A 14719-nucleotide genomic window follows, 5' to 3' on the forward strand; every position below is an offset into this window, starting at 1 on the left:
TAGCTAACTTCGAACCTAGGTCCAAGCCTCCTCAAGCCAATGACTGCTTTGGGGTATGTATGTACTTATGTAATAAATAAAAATCTTCACAGTGATGTTGGCCTCTCGTCCTACAAATTGCGCACCAAAAAATTGATCTTGGGTTTTCTGGATTATGTGCTCCACTTGCCAAATAATCTTTGAACATGTGGTATTCATCCTTAAAATGGCCCTCTGGCTTGCATTTTGCACACCATCCTTCTAGTCTAATTTCTTTACCTTTCTTGAGATCTTGCAATTCCAAGCTCAAATTTGCTACTTTTCTCTGAATCTGTTGTACTCACGCATGAGTATCTCCAATTGGCGAACCTTCCAGCTTCATCGCAATATCCAATTCTTTAGCTTGAGTCGCAATATTCTATTGCATAAAAGGTAACTTGATATGTGGCAGTAGCGTGGATATAAAACTATTTATGTTGTTTGGGGGTATGTTAAAGCTTAGCTGTCTCATTAACACCTTGAGTCACTGATCCAACTCCCACAAGAACTCAGTAGTTGATTGTTTGATTTCCTTTAGCTCCATGATGCACTGTGATTCTAACTTCAACTTCTTGAATTCTAATACTAATGATTTTTTAATATTATCTAGTGAAGAAGCCAAATTAGTCATAGAGTACTTCATGTATCTTGTGAGCATTCTTTCATCCAATGTCATAAGGAGTTGCACCTTCTTTACATCTTCATCAGTGATTTGTCTTCATTTCCATACTACATCACCTACAAACCAAAACTAGTCAAGATCCTCTAATCATCGACCATTTTTCTTTTCGAATGGCTAGGTGGAGGGGGAGGAGGAGGCCGTGTAGGGGAATTATGGGGAGGGGGTAATCCAAGTGGATCTCTAGACACTAGTGGCATGGAAAAGGCTCAAAAATTCAAAGTGGTAGAAAGATGATTAACTTGACATCAAATTGAAGTGCTCATTGCCCTGATTCCAATGATGTGAATGACACTTCAATCCGAGTCTGGATGAAGGAGATAGAGGCAGTCAAAGGTGGGTTGAATTTTTGCTAACTTGGTAGGATTAACAAAGACACAATTTGAACTTTTCTCGTAGATGGAATCCCGCCAACTCTGGCTAGATTTTGGGTGAAATCGTCGCCTGGTTAAAATGACTCCTTCAGTCGAAATCCAAATTTTCAAAAATGTGCATGTTGTTTTAATAACCAAAAAAATATTAGAAAAAAGGGTGACAGACCACCAACCCTACCACCCCAATTTCATCCACATAACATATATATTATTAGTGGAGTGGCGGGCCACTACCCCCGGCCTCTCCCATAGAACCACGCAATGGATCACTCCATATTGGTGGGGGCCACGAGATGTCAACCCCGCCACCCCTCCACCTCACCCACTTACAATAGGGGCCAGTGGGAGATGAGGGGAGTGGGCCAACGAGACTGGCAGATCCACCCCAAAATAAAAATGCAGTTAAATATGTGGTAAAAGAGGAGGGGCGAGATTTGATCCCTCAACCCCTCCTCAACAACTTTCCAATTTTAACCAACTGTGCCACAACAAAATTCTTGAGAAATCCATCACCTTTTTATTATTTAAATGCAGTTTATTAGTGTGCGTAAGCAGAGGAAGGAGAACATGCAGTTCGAGGCAGATTTTTGCAATAGGGCCAAATTTTCACTTTGTCATATTTTGACAAATTTTATATGGTTTCAACATTTCTCGATGCCACGAACGTAATGGCACTATCTATGTCTCCATCATAGTTTTGCATTGTTCGACCATTTTTCAGTATGGAGGTATAAAAATCCTTTTTTGTAATTGGCGCTTGTACTCTTCTTTCTCATACCACTTAATGAATGAAGGCCACCCCATTGATCAAGTAGGGCATGGAGACGTAGTCCAAGTTGGATGAAATCTGTTATCAATTCTTGTTTTCTTCTTTCATTCTTTATGTGTTTCTCCTCTTCTCTCATGTGCACATTAAATTTCTAAGTTTAAGCTACAATTTATGTATGTAATTCTTTAATACATCTATAAGAAAAAAATCTTGGATCAAGTGGTATCAGAGCAGGTCTTGTTAGATGTGAATCACATGTTTGTATGCTAACAAGAAACAGGCTCTGAAGAGGCGAAGGGAAACTAAAGACTTTCGATCCCAAAGTGGGGAATGCACATTGAAGGAGAAACATGTAAGATGAAGAGGCTCGTCATGAAGAGGAGCACAATTTCTGCAAAACCTTCTATACAATGGTAGAAAATGTCGGTCAGTTTCTTTCAATGCTTGAGAAAGTAGAAGAGAGAAATTTAGAAGAACAAGGTTCAGTGCATGGAAATGGTGGAGAAGAACCCCCTCTTTCTCCTTCGACGAGTGAAAGTTATTCTTCCTCTCTTCATGATCATCATCGAAATTCAATGGATGAATCTAAGAAACCATTCTTTAAATTAGATTCCAGATTTGATCTTCCCATGTTTAATGGTGAAAGTAATGCAACAAATCTTAATAACTGGATTAGGCATATTTAAATCTACTCCAGGATTCAGCAGATCAAAGAGGATGCGGCAAAGATTTAGCTAGCCTCTCTTCGGCTGAGTAGCACTACTCTCATTTGGTGTGAGAGAAAATTGCGAAGGAGTAAGAGTGTGGGTGATCTTCTTTCCTCATGGCCTAGCTTTATTTCTGCATTAAAGGAACAATTTTATCCCTTGGGTTACAAACAAGAAGCCTTAATGGATTGGCAATACTTAAGGCAAGGCAGAGGTGAAGATGTTCAAAGATTTACAGAGGAATTTAGAAAACAGGCACTTAATTTGTGTTGGAAATAATACTGGGGGGGGTGAATCAATATTATCACATCAATAAAACTTTTTCATTTCCATATTCAGATTCATATATTCTACTTCCAAAACTTCTTATGATTCAGTTAGTTGATCCTTAATGAGTGCATTAGAACATTATCAACCATATTAACAATAAACAGGTGCAGTAAAATAGAACAAATCATCACACATAAGCCACACACATGAACACCATGATATAAGGTGGAAACCTAATGTGGGAGAAAACCACCTGCTGCAAGTCATCTCAATCTTCTTCTTAATAAGAAAATCCTTTTACAATATTTCTGTACTGGTGCAGTCTTATACCAGTACGCATGCTTCTACCTGTAGAGAGCTACAACCCCCATAGTTCTTGTACTAACCGATCCATTTACTAGTACGCAGGCTGCTACCTGCTACAATGCTCCAAATTTTTCAACTGCTACTGGAAGGGAGCTACCATCCCCGTAGCTCTTGTACTAGCTAAGATACTAGTACGTAGACGCTGGCCTACAATCTTCTCTCCTCCGGTACCATGTTTCATGCATTTTCAGACTGGATACACCTGAAGCACAACACATAATCTGAAAGGCCACGTTTCATCCAATTTTCATACTGGACCCATAAATATCATTGAAGCACATAATCAATCAATCTTCTGAATCACCCAATCACCAGATCAATACATATACAAGGATAATATGAGTGTTAGCAACCCGATCTAGTCCATTAGATCCATTACTAGATCTCATCCATCAACACAATCAATCAAACTGAATATGTAGAATACTGACACCATTAAAATGTCATCAAAACACATCAACAACCTGAACCACCTGTAACTTTAAACATCATAGCTCAAATGGTATATGCTACTACAACGATCCAAACCTGCGTACATACGTGCTTTCACCAAAGCCAACCCGTGTACAGATCTATAAATATTCAATCATGACTTGCAACGATTTCAAACTTAAGTTATACCCAATTTAGATCATTACAAGCGTCAGTATACAGATCTAGAATAAGCATAATCAACTATATAGGGATAGTTCATTTCAAACCATTTGATCCCAATCTATCCTTAGATCTTGTTCTCCATCAACCGGTGAGATCCCTCTTTAGCTCAGATCCAGATCTGCACCATAACCCAATCACAGTATTCCAGATCTAGATATTCAATAATTCAGATGATGCTTTTCCAAATGATCTCCTTCCTCTTTTATAGTCTTAGGCCTTTCACAATACCACGGGCCAAAACCATAATAACACAATACCACAGACCCAATACTTGGGATAAACACTTTTGGATGCAATACCACGGACCAAAACCATAGGATCAAAAATTGTCGGACTAATACCATGAACCAACCATGAAAGTGCGTGAGATCAACACTTTTGGACGCAATACCACGGACCCAAACCATAGGATCAAAAACTGTCGAACTAATACCATGAGCCAACCATGAAAGTGCGTGAACTTTTCTCTTCATGAAAGGAACTTTTCTCTGCATGAAAGTGCGTGAACGTTTCTCTATATGAAAGGAACTTTTCTCTGCATGAAAGTGCATGAACTTTTCTCTACATGGAATAAACTCTTCTCTCCATAAACGTGCGTGAACTTTTCTCTACATGAAATAAACGTTTCTCTGCATAAAAGTGCGTGAACGTTTCTCTACATGGAATAAACTTTTATCTGCATAAAAGTGCGCGAACTTTTCTCTACATGGAATAAACTTTTCTCTGCATAAAAGTGCGTGAAATTTTCTCTACATGAAATAAACTTTTCTCTCCATGAAAGTGCGTGAACTTTTCTCTACATGGAATAAAATTTTCTCTGCGTAAAAGTGCGTGAACTTTTCTCTACATGGAATAAACTTTTCTCTGCATAAAAGTGTGTGAAATTTTCTCTACATGGAATAAACTTTTCTTTGCATAAAAGTGCGTGAAATTTTCTCTACATGGAATAAACTTTTCTCTGTATAAAAGTGCGTGAACTTTTCTCTACATGGAATAAACAAGCATAAAAGTGCGTGAACTTTTCTCTACATGAAGGAAACTTTTTTGCACTATAATTTATCAAATAAATTTGCTGCACTATAATTTATCATTTGTGTCATTTGCCATCAAGGACAACACTTGTCTCATAATGCCAACAATCTCCCCCTTTGGACTTGTCATACTGAGAATTGTCATCTAATATCTCTTCCGTAGATTCATCTAGATATATATAAGTGAGTTGATCTTCTATGAGTTGTTTTCCATCAAGTACATAATGCCAACAATATCCCCCTTTGGACTTGATGGCAACAATACCAAATCACTCTCCCCCTTTGACATCAATGGCAAAGGGCGAACCAAGATATTCTCTTTCCTAGAAAGGCATTCCGTTGTTCATACTCCCCCTGAGTACATGTTGAAATCTCTGAATGAGCTCCCCCTTTGTATATGCCAAGGTGTACCAATCTGTTCATGCTACATGTTGAAAGCTCTGCTCTTTCTAAATTGTGTTGTTCATGCTCCCCCTGTCTGTAAGCAAAGTCTGCAAAAAGGTGTTCTACAAGAACATGACTCTATACATCATACGTGACCTTCCTAGCATCAAATAGTCATACATACATACATCTCCCAATCATGTGGGGATATACCAGAAAATGACAACCAAGTACATTACATCATTTCTCCCAGGCATAGTGGGGAAACCAACATAGGCCGTTACATGACCTTGATATGACTGAAATATTTCATCAAATGACTACAATAGATAGAGACACACTATTACATCATGAGTCTTGATATGACCTTTACATCGAATGATATACATGACATTTATAACAGAGACCAAACACCTAAATAAGATCATGATAAACATCAGCAACGACATTGTATGATCTGCTCCATAGCATATGTCAACAACAACTAGACCAACAACTTGAATTAGTGCATGAATCATCAAGGTATGTCCATATCAACTCATCCTTTTGAACAGAATTCTGTATATACAGAATCATTCACATTCTATCATATGTGAGAAACACCATAGCCATCCAGATTTGCATGAACCAAGTATCATCAATTGGGAATATCTGCATTAATCAACATATGTACGAAACAACCTATCATATAGGTAAGAACTCATCATCATCATGTCTCCAACAATGCAACTTTGAATAATCATCCATGTATCTAGCCAACAATCCTCATCCATATATGTGCCAAGAACAATCATAATATATGATCTTTATGCATATGATGACAACAAAATATGAGTGGCTCATCATCAAGTAAAGAAGATGTGAAATCAGGCTATGTACTTCTCCTTATCCTTATGAAGATCACCATGTAAGCACCATTAGAGAATCAACCACAAATCTGATCTAAATATCAACTATGTAACCCCAAGAATCATCTGAACAACTCATAATCATAGCAAAATGAATCATTTATCCATATACGCATCATCACCAAGGACTATTAACCATAATGCCAACAATTCATTAAAAGCATATTCTCCCCCTAAACCTCTGCCATCTTGGTTACTATCAGATCTGATCATGCATATCAGCAAGAAGTATCAAGACATCATCATTATTAAGTTAGAAACAAAACACTTCTAACCATCAAGTCATTTCCACACATCATCAGCAATAGCGCAAATAATAGACCGAATCATAACTGATCCTTTTCCTGAACCCGTCCCTTCTGCCTTTCCTCAAACAATCATATACGCGACTATGCCATAACCAACTCACGTATATATGTGACTTCTCTTTAAGAAACTTGCATATGAGATTTAGGACACTGAAGTTTTACACTTGTAGATCCCTCTGATTCTGTTATGTCTGTATGTTGTGCTATGCCGCCTCTTTCTGACTGTACTTCTTTCTTCTTCCACACCTTCAGGTATGATGATGATGTTTTCTCCTTTTGATATGGTGCCCATACTTTGTTCCTGCATTCCTTAGCTATATGTCCAAGCTTGTTACATGTGTAATATCTTAGATGTCTCATATTTCTTCTATAGCAATCAACAGCTCTGTGACCAAACATATTGCAAGCAAAGAAATATCCATTAAAGTACCTTGAATGTGATGATCGTTCTGCATGATGGTCTTGAAACCTTCTTCTTCTACATCTGGCTGCAAAATGTCCAAGATTATGACATACATAACATTCAACATTATTCATAGGAGGAGTAAAAGATTTTCTTTGAAGAATTTCTTTCCTTGGTTGATGATGAGATTGACCTTTCATCTCCTTATTGAGCATTTCAGATTTTGCAGTCGATTCCCTTGTCTTACTTTGTGAACTAGATTCACCTTCAATAGATTCATGAAAGCCAAGACCAATTTTGATAGCAAGAGATCTTTGACTATTAAGAATATCATCCAAGACTTTAGTACTAGCTTGAAAACGTAAGAGCTTATCCTTTTCTTCTAATTTACTTTTCAAGATATTTACCTCAACCTGAAGTTGTTCTTCTTTTTCTAGATATTGCTTCTTCATGTCTTCTTCAGCTTTCCTTTCTTCTTCCAACTGATGCTTTAGCTTGAGAATCTCCTTTTCTTGTTCTTCATTCAGATCCTGTTGCATTTGACGAATTCTGAAGGCACATTCTAGCTGAGATTTTAAGCTGATAACTTTGTTTCCCTGTTTTTCAATATCTTGGACTAGACCTTTATTCTGCTTCTATGATTCTTCAAGATCTTCCTTTAGAGAGCGGATCGTGGCTTCAAGACTTTCATAGTAACTGGATCTATCTTTGAGTTTCTTGATGGTTGTGTTCTTTTCATTGACTTCATTTCTTAGAGATGTTGCCTCAACCTGCAACTTTTGATATTTCTCCTTGAATAACTCTCGTTGAGCCTTTTGTCAAGTAACAGCTTCTTTGAGGGCACCACTCTTTATGTTCAGAAGTCTTTCTTGTTCACTAATTTTGTTTGTCAGCCTGTTAAATTCTGCTTCTATTTGACATCCTTCTTCCTTACCCATAAGAGCACATTCAGTTGTTTCGTTATCACTTCCATCTTTTCCAAATGGATAGATAGCTGGAACATTAGAGGATAGCAAATTCATACCTGATAGTTCATCTTCATTCTGAAATGATTCCGAATCTGAATCTGAATCTCAAGAGCTTCTTATAACTAATCCCCAATCGATTCTCTCACTGTCATATTTCTTCTGAGATGTCTTATTCTTCTTATGAGCTTTCTTCTTAAGCTTCTTTCCCATTGTTCCACGGATCTCCTTCAAGCGATCAAGATTCACCAAAGAACCTGGCTCTGATACCAATTGTTGGAAATAATACTGAGAGGGGGGGGGTGAATCAGTATTATCACATCAATAAAACTTTTTCATTTCCATATTCAGATTCATATATGCTACTTCCACAACTTCTTATGATTCAGTTAGTTGATCCTTAATGAGTGCATTAGAGCATTATCAACCATATTAACAGTAAATAGGTGCAGTAAAATAGAACAAATCATCACACATAAGCCACACACATGAACACCATGATATAAGGTGGAAACCCAATGTGGGAGAAAACCACCTGCTGCAAGTCATCTCAATCTTCTTCTTAATAAGAAAATCCTTTTACAATATTTATGTACTAGTGCAGTCTTATACCAGTACGTAGGCTTCTACCTGCAGAGAGCTACAACCCCCATAGTTCTTGTACTAGTCGATCCATTTACTAGTACGCAGGCTACTACCTGCTACAATGCTCCAAAGTTTTCAACTGCTACTGGAAGGGAGCTACCACCCCCGTAGCTCTTGTACTAGCTAAGATACTAGTACGTAGACGCCGGCCTACAATCTTCTCTCCTCCGGGTACCACATTTCATGAATTTTCAGACTGGATACACCTGAAGCACGACACATAATCTGAAAGGCCACGTTTCATCCAATTTTCATACTGGACCAATAAATATCATTGAAGCACATAATCAATCAATCTTCTAAATCACCCAATCACCAGATCAATACATATACAAGGATAATATGAGTGTTAGCAACCCGATCTAGTCCATTAGATCCATTACTAGATCTCATCCATCAACAAAATCAATCAAAATGAATATGTAGAATACTGACACCATTAAACAGTCATCAGAACACATCAAAAACCTAAACCACCTATAACTTTAAACATCATAGCTCAAATGGTATATGCTACTACAATGATCCAAACCTGCGTACATATGTGCTTTCACCAAAGCCAACCAGTGTACAGATCTATAAATATTCAATCATGACTTGCAGCGATTTCAAACTTAAGTTATACCCAGTTCAGATCATTACAAGCGTCAGCATACAGATCTAGAATAAGCATAATCAACTATATAGAGATAGTTCATTTCAAACCATTTGATCCTGATCTATCCTTAGATCTTGTTCTCCATCAACCGGTGAGATCCCTCTTTAGCTCAGATCCAGATCTGCACCATAACCCAATGTTGTGGGGAAAAGTATCCGACTCGGATGACCCTATCCCTACTCTAAAGGTGACAGTCTTTAGCAACAACTGAAAGTAAAGCTTTGATATTTTCCTTTATGAAAGTACAGAGAGAAGGAAGAAAAGATTAACCAACCTGGTGTCTTTCGCTTAGTCGATCCTTATCCTCTCTCTTTGTCTCTTGTTCCCAGCTCCTTGCTCTCTTTGCCGGTCCAGCTACACACAAATCCTGCACAAAACAAGAGAGGAAACTACAAGATACATGTACTCATAACTGATGCATGGATTAGAGTGAATCAAATATACAAGTAAATACAATACATCAATGCAATACAAGTATATAGGAGAACATGCAAAACTTTATTGATAGAAGTAACAGGGTTCTGAGAAGGTTACAACCAATGATGGCTCCAATCCAGCAGCACCTCCCCAGCAGCAAGAACTCTCCTCTTCACCTCTAGTAAAACAATCACCCAATAGCTCTAACTGTAAACCAACAGCACCTCATTGCTTTACACAAAATTCCAGCCTCCCTAGACCTCATAGAAGAGCTCTATATATAGGAGAGAAGAAGAGAGGATGAGTCAGCTTGAGGCTGGCATAGAGCTGACTAGTGTCCTCTCCCTCTTCAGTTAATCTTCAGTTCTTGAGTCCACTTGGAGATCCTTGCTTACACATGGTGATCAAGTACCTCTTACTCATCACAGGGCGAATCTCATGAACCAAGTGTCAGTTTGGAAGCTTCCTGGGCAGTTGACACCTTGCAGAATGACTGTGCCACTTGGCCAATCCCGCCCAGCGCAGGTAGCCTTCATTAGATTTGACTTCCAGCGCAGGTACAAGGAGGAGCAGTTGCATTCCAGCGCAGATGCTCAGTGGAGCAGCTGACATGATCCAAAAATAGCCTGTTTTGAAGTGTTTTCAGGTGGAGAACTGATTGGAAGTGCTGTGGTTTGATGACCTTGCTCTTTTAGGGGTAAGAACAACATGTTTAGGGACTGAGGATCCCTGTAATTATTGACATTTCATGCTCCATGTCGCGAGGCACAAAAATGTCTATAACAGTTGCCCCCTAAAGTATGAGGCCGTTTATCGGGTGAAATGCTTTATCTAGAGGGTCCGAAGTTCATTCCAGTGCTGAGGAGGCGCCCTGTAATACAATACAGTACAATACATTATTTTTCATTCTACTTTCATGATCTAGCTGAGGCGGGCATTCCCATGCTCAGCTTTTATAAATACATTTTGGTACATATGACAGACGATCGTCTGAAGGTAGACTGATAATTTTCTGCTGAAATTATCATCCTTTGAATAGGATGATCATCTGCTGCAATGATGTACATGGCAAATGCTTTTATATTTCCTGAATATATATCGCAGCCCGGATGGATGAAACTAGATCCGGGGTCTTCAAACTCGTTCGATCTTCACTCTAAGTACAAGTCGATCCATGTGAGAATTTCGCTGAAGTCGAACATGGAAAGACATCACTTGATTACCGGTCAATAATGAAAACCGTTAACAAGCGCGAGAGGAATCACCAATAATGACGATGACCCTGAAGGTACTGCAGTACAATTCACGTGGCGTGAATAAAGGACTTGGCGTCGAACGCCATGCAAAATCTTCTGGTCGAAGGTCATTGATGTATACCTGTCGCCGGAAGTGAGAAACTTGCCATTGAGGCATGCAAGCTTCAAAGTACTGATGGGGGTGTTCCTAGATCAACTTCTTGGATAATGAGCTGAAGTCGACAAGAAGCGATCCGTCAAAGGAGGGCCTTAATGAATCCCACATCAATGACACAGAACGGAGCTAATGATTTTAGTGGAGGCGAAAACAAACTGTGACATATGATTCAGGGTGGCGATCATGAATGGATGAAGGATAATGTATGGCAGTGGATGGGACACGGTTGACACTTTCAGAATGACCCCTCTTGAACATATAACGACACTGATGCGATGGATCGGTAGCATTACCCCAAATGTGGATGGCTTGGCGAGGACCATGGTGATGAGACCGGTGAATGAAACAACCCAACCCGATGTGGTACGGAGGAAAAGTGTCATGTTCAAGAGTGACTTGCTACCATTAAACTTTGATGTTCTCCCAATTTTTCCCCAGTCATTTCTAACCAGTACCTCTTTATTTTTGTCAAGCTTGAGGAGGATAACATATGCTTGTTCTATAACCTGCCCTTCGGGCAAGCCCATCGCTAAGATTTAACGAGCCTAGCGATAGGGAAACTCGTTCTCGTCTAAAGACAAGTTTGTCGCTATTTAATCATTTTAACGAGTCTAACGACAAGGAAAACTCGGTCCTTTTAATTTTTAGAGAGTCTGAAAAGGTACAGAAAGTTAACTCCATAATTCCTTTTTCGTCAGCTAATCCCTTAAGTCCGAAAAAGTATAAAACAATACAGAAGGGATGGCTGTTCGGTACTTTTAACGAGCCGAACAAGACAAGCGCTCGATCCTTTTGTGCAATAATCCCTCAAGTCCAAAAAGATTAAAATTTAGAGGAGGGATAGCGTTCCGGTCATTTAACGAGCTGGAAGGCCAAAACTCGGCAAACTTTTCATATTTTACGAGTCAGTGAAAAGAGCTCAAAGAAGACTCGTCTTTTGAGGAACGAGTGATAAACAGGGATAGCAGCAGATTCCAGGTACAGGTTGGAATTTTCCAATCACGGCAGTGTCACAAGGATGGCTAGGTGAAATCACTCTTCGCAGCTGTTTCTCAAAAGAGGTAAACACACAAATGGAAGTGAATGATCGGCCAAATGAACAGTGGAGGTGATGGATGAACACACGATCAAGGTTCTTATGGCTGATGAATTTACAATCTCAAAAGGTTATTTACCGGGATAGGTTCATTTTTTCCATGAGCTTGAACTCTGGGGGAAACTTTTGCTCACACTTTTCTATTTTTTAACGAGCATAAATTCAGTCATAAAACTGCTCGAATTTTGCGTTTATTTTTTAAGGAGCATGAACTATATGCTAAAACTGCTCGATATACCAGTCATAATAAGAACGCCTCCTATGAGATAACTATTTTTTAAGGAGCTTTATCTCACAAAGCTATGCTCCAATTTTGGCAAATTTTACCTTTGCCCCACAGGCTTTCTTCATGCAAGGTCGGAAACGGCTAATCCTACGAGTTTAAAGGGTTAGACCTACAGGTTTAAAGGGAGGACCTAAAAATTTAAAAAATCAATAGTCATCCCTTGCTTGCATTCCAAAAGTTTGCATGCCCCCAGGTATAGGATAGAATTTCGAGGCTGCCCCTCCTCTCCCCTACCTCTGCTTTTCTTTGGGTGTTCACAGTTATTTGTCATCTTGCTAATCTAATGCTAACGATACTTGTCTTCTCGTTATTTTAAGGGGTCTTACGCAGTACTCAGGCTTCCCGTCGGCCCACTTTTAACAAACAGCTATTTGTGACAATAGAAGAACACTACTCAAAGACAAAACATTGGTATTATTGAGGGAGGCTTGCCTCTTTCTTATTATCCGAAGAGGGTTCTATTCGCTGCCGCAAATCAATCTCTTTCTTCGGCGGTGTCTATCATTGGGTTGTCCAAAGATGGTTACCCTCTGTCACAACAATATAGTCCCCTACTTTGTAGGCTGCCCCTGCTTATCCTTCAAAACATATGTTTTGATGGGTGAGGCTTGAATTCAAAGATGGTTACTATCCGTTGCGATAAGGGAATTCCTACTTGGGCATTGCCCACTTTTTTAGACAAAGGTGAATGACTCTTTTGTCAAACACATAATTTTAACAAAAGAACACTATTCCAGAACAACCCCACTTCCTTCCACGGACGGGGTACGGACTAGTCATATTCTTCTGCGGAAATTCTTCCTTATACCCGGGGTTTCTTCTGCCCGAAGCAGACCAGGGTGCATGCCCCCTGGGTCCTAGTCTTTCTTTCCGAATCACTCGCATTCATCGGGAAGGAGGAATGGGGGCGGAGGTGTACCTTGAGTGAACAGACCATTTAGGATTGGTATTTGACTATTTGCGATGCGAGATCCTGGAAATGAAAGTTGGTCTACGAGCTTGACCATCCTTCCTTCGTGTGGAAAACACATTACTCTAAAGAGTGAGGAGACTATCGCTCCCATGCAATAAATATAGTCGCGTCCGAGGAGTAGGTTATAATCCAAGGGTCCTTGGACGACCAACACATTCACATTGACGGTCTTCCCTTTCAATGTAACAGGTACATTGGGGAGGATCCCTAATGGTCGACTGGTTCCTTTATCAAAACCTGAGGGATTTCTCAACTCAGGTAAAAGCGCTGGGGAACCCAGTGCTTTCCAAGCAATAGAGGAAAGGATACTCACAGACGCCCCTTCATCAATGATAGTACCAGCCATAATCATTCTATAGATCTGGACAATGATTCTGAATGGTATACTGGCTGGTAACCGGGGTCTGCCTAGTTGATTCCAATCAAAGGATACAACCAGGTTGCTTGGTGGTGGGACCGAATATACGGCCGGATATGACTCTGATGATGTTCCTTCCTGTGATAAAGGAATGGGCGCATTGCCCTGACGCTCATCGGAGTCGGTGCTGATGAAAAGAACCTGGATGGTGTCATCCTTATTCTCTTCAGTGAGGGTGTCGCATGAAGATGACTCTTCGGCGACGGTGTCATTTGAAGACGGGTCTTCAATGACGGAGTCATTGGACGATAGAACCTCTGAAGGAAGAACCGGGTCAACTGCCGTATCGACCTTTAGACTTTCTTCTGGTCTGGATTCAATAGGTTCATTCTCAATGATCGACACTTCAGCTGACCACTTGAGTGGGTCAACTGGATTTTCAACTATCGAGGGATTAGGCGCGAGTTTTCGGTATCCAGGAGGAAGTCGCAATGGTGAAACCGGGCGATCTTCCAAAACTCTCTTTGCCTCATCTAAGAAAGGACATTTGTGGATGGCATGATTGCCTTCACACAATACACAGGGTGATCTCGGTCTCCCTCTTCGTCCTTCACTCTCGCTAGTTGACGGAATGCAATCAACATGACAACCAGAGGTTGATGCTACCGGATTGTGCAACCTTGGGGACCAGTCCCTTAGTATCCGGGGAATACAAGGACAACCACGATGGAAGTGGATCCCTTTGCAAATGACACATGGCGATTTAGGCCCGGTCGGTGCAGTGTGTGGGTTTTTGTCAGCTTTCTTCTGCTTGCCCCCAGTCGCCTTCGCCAGAGGCTCCTTCTGCTTCTTTTCTCTCTTCTTCTTTTCCTTCTTCTCCTTGGGAGGCTGACTTTTGCTAGCTCTCCCTTGCGAAGATGAAGGATCAGAGGAAGTATCATAAGAAGTGGAAGGCTGGTGGGTAGTTCTAGATTGTTCTGACTGTTGATTCGACTGCTCAGGATTAGTGGCGATCTGGACTACATTAGTTGAAA

This window comes from Pinus tabuliformis, chromosome 9 (assembly GCF_031772625.1).
Source record: "Pinus tabuliformis cultivar Carrire ecotype Pingquan chromosome 9, CPIR1, whole genome shotgun sequence".
Taxonomy (NCBI): domain Eukaryota; kingdom Viridiplantae; phylum Streptophyta; class Pinopsida; order Pinales; family Pinaceae; genus Pinus; species Pinus tabuliformis.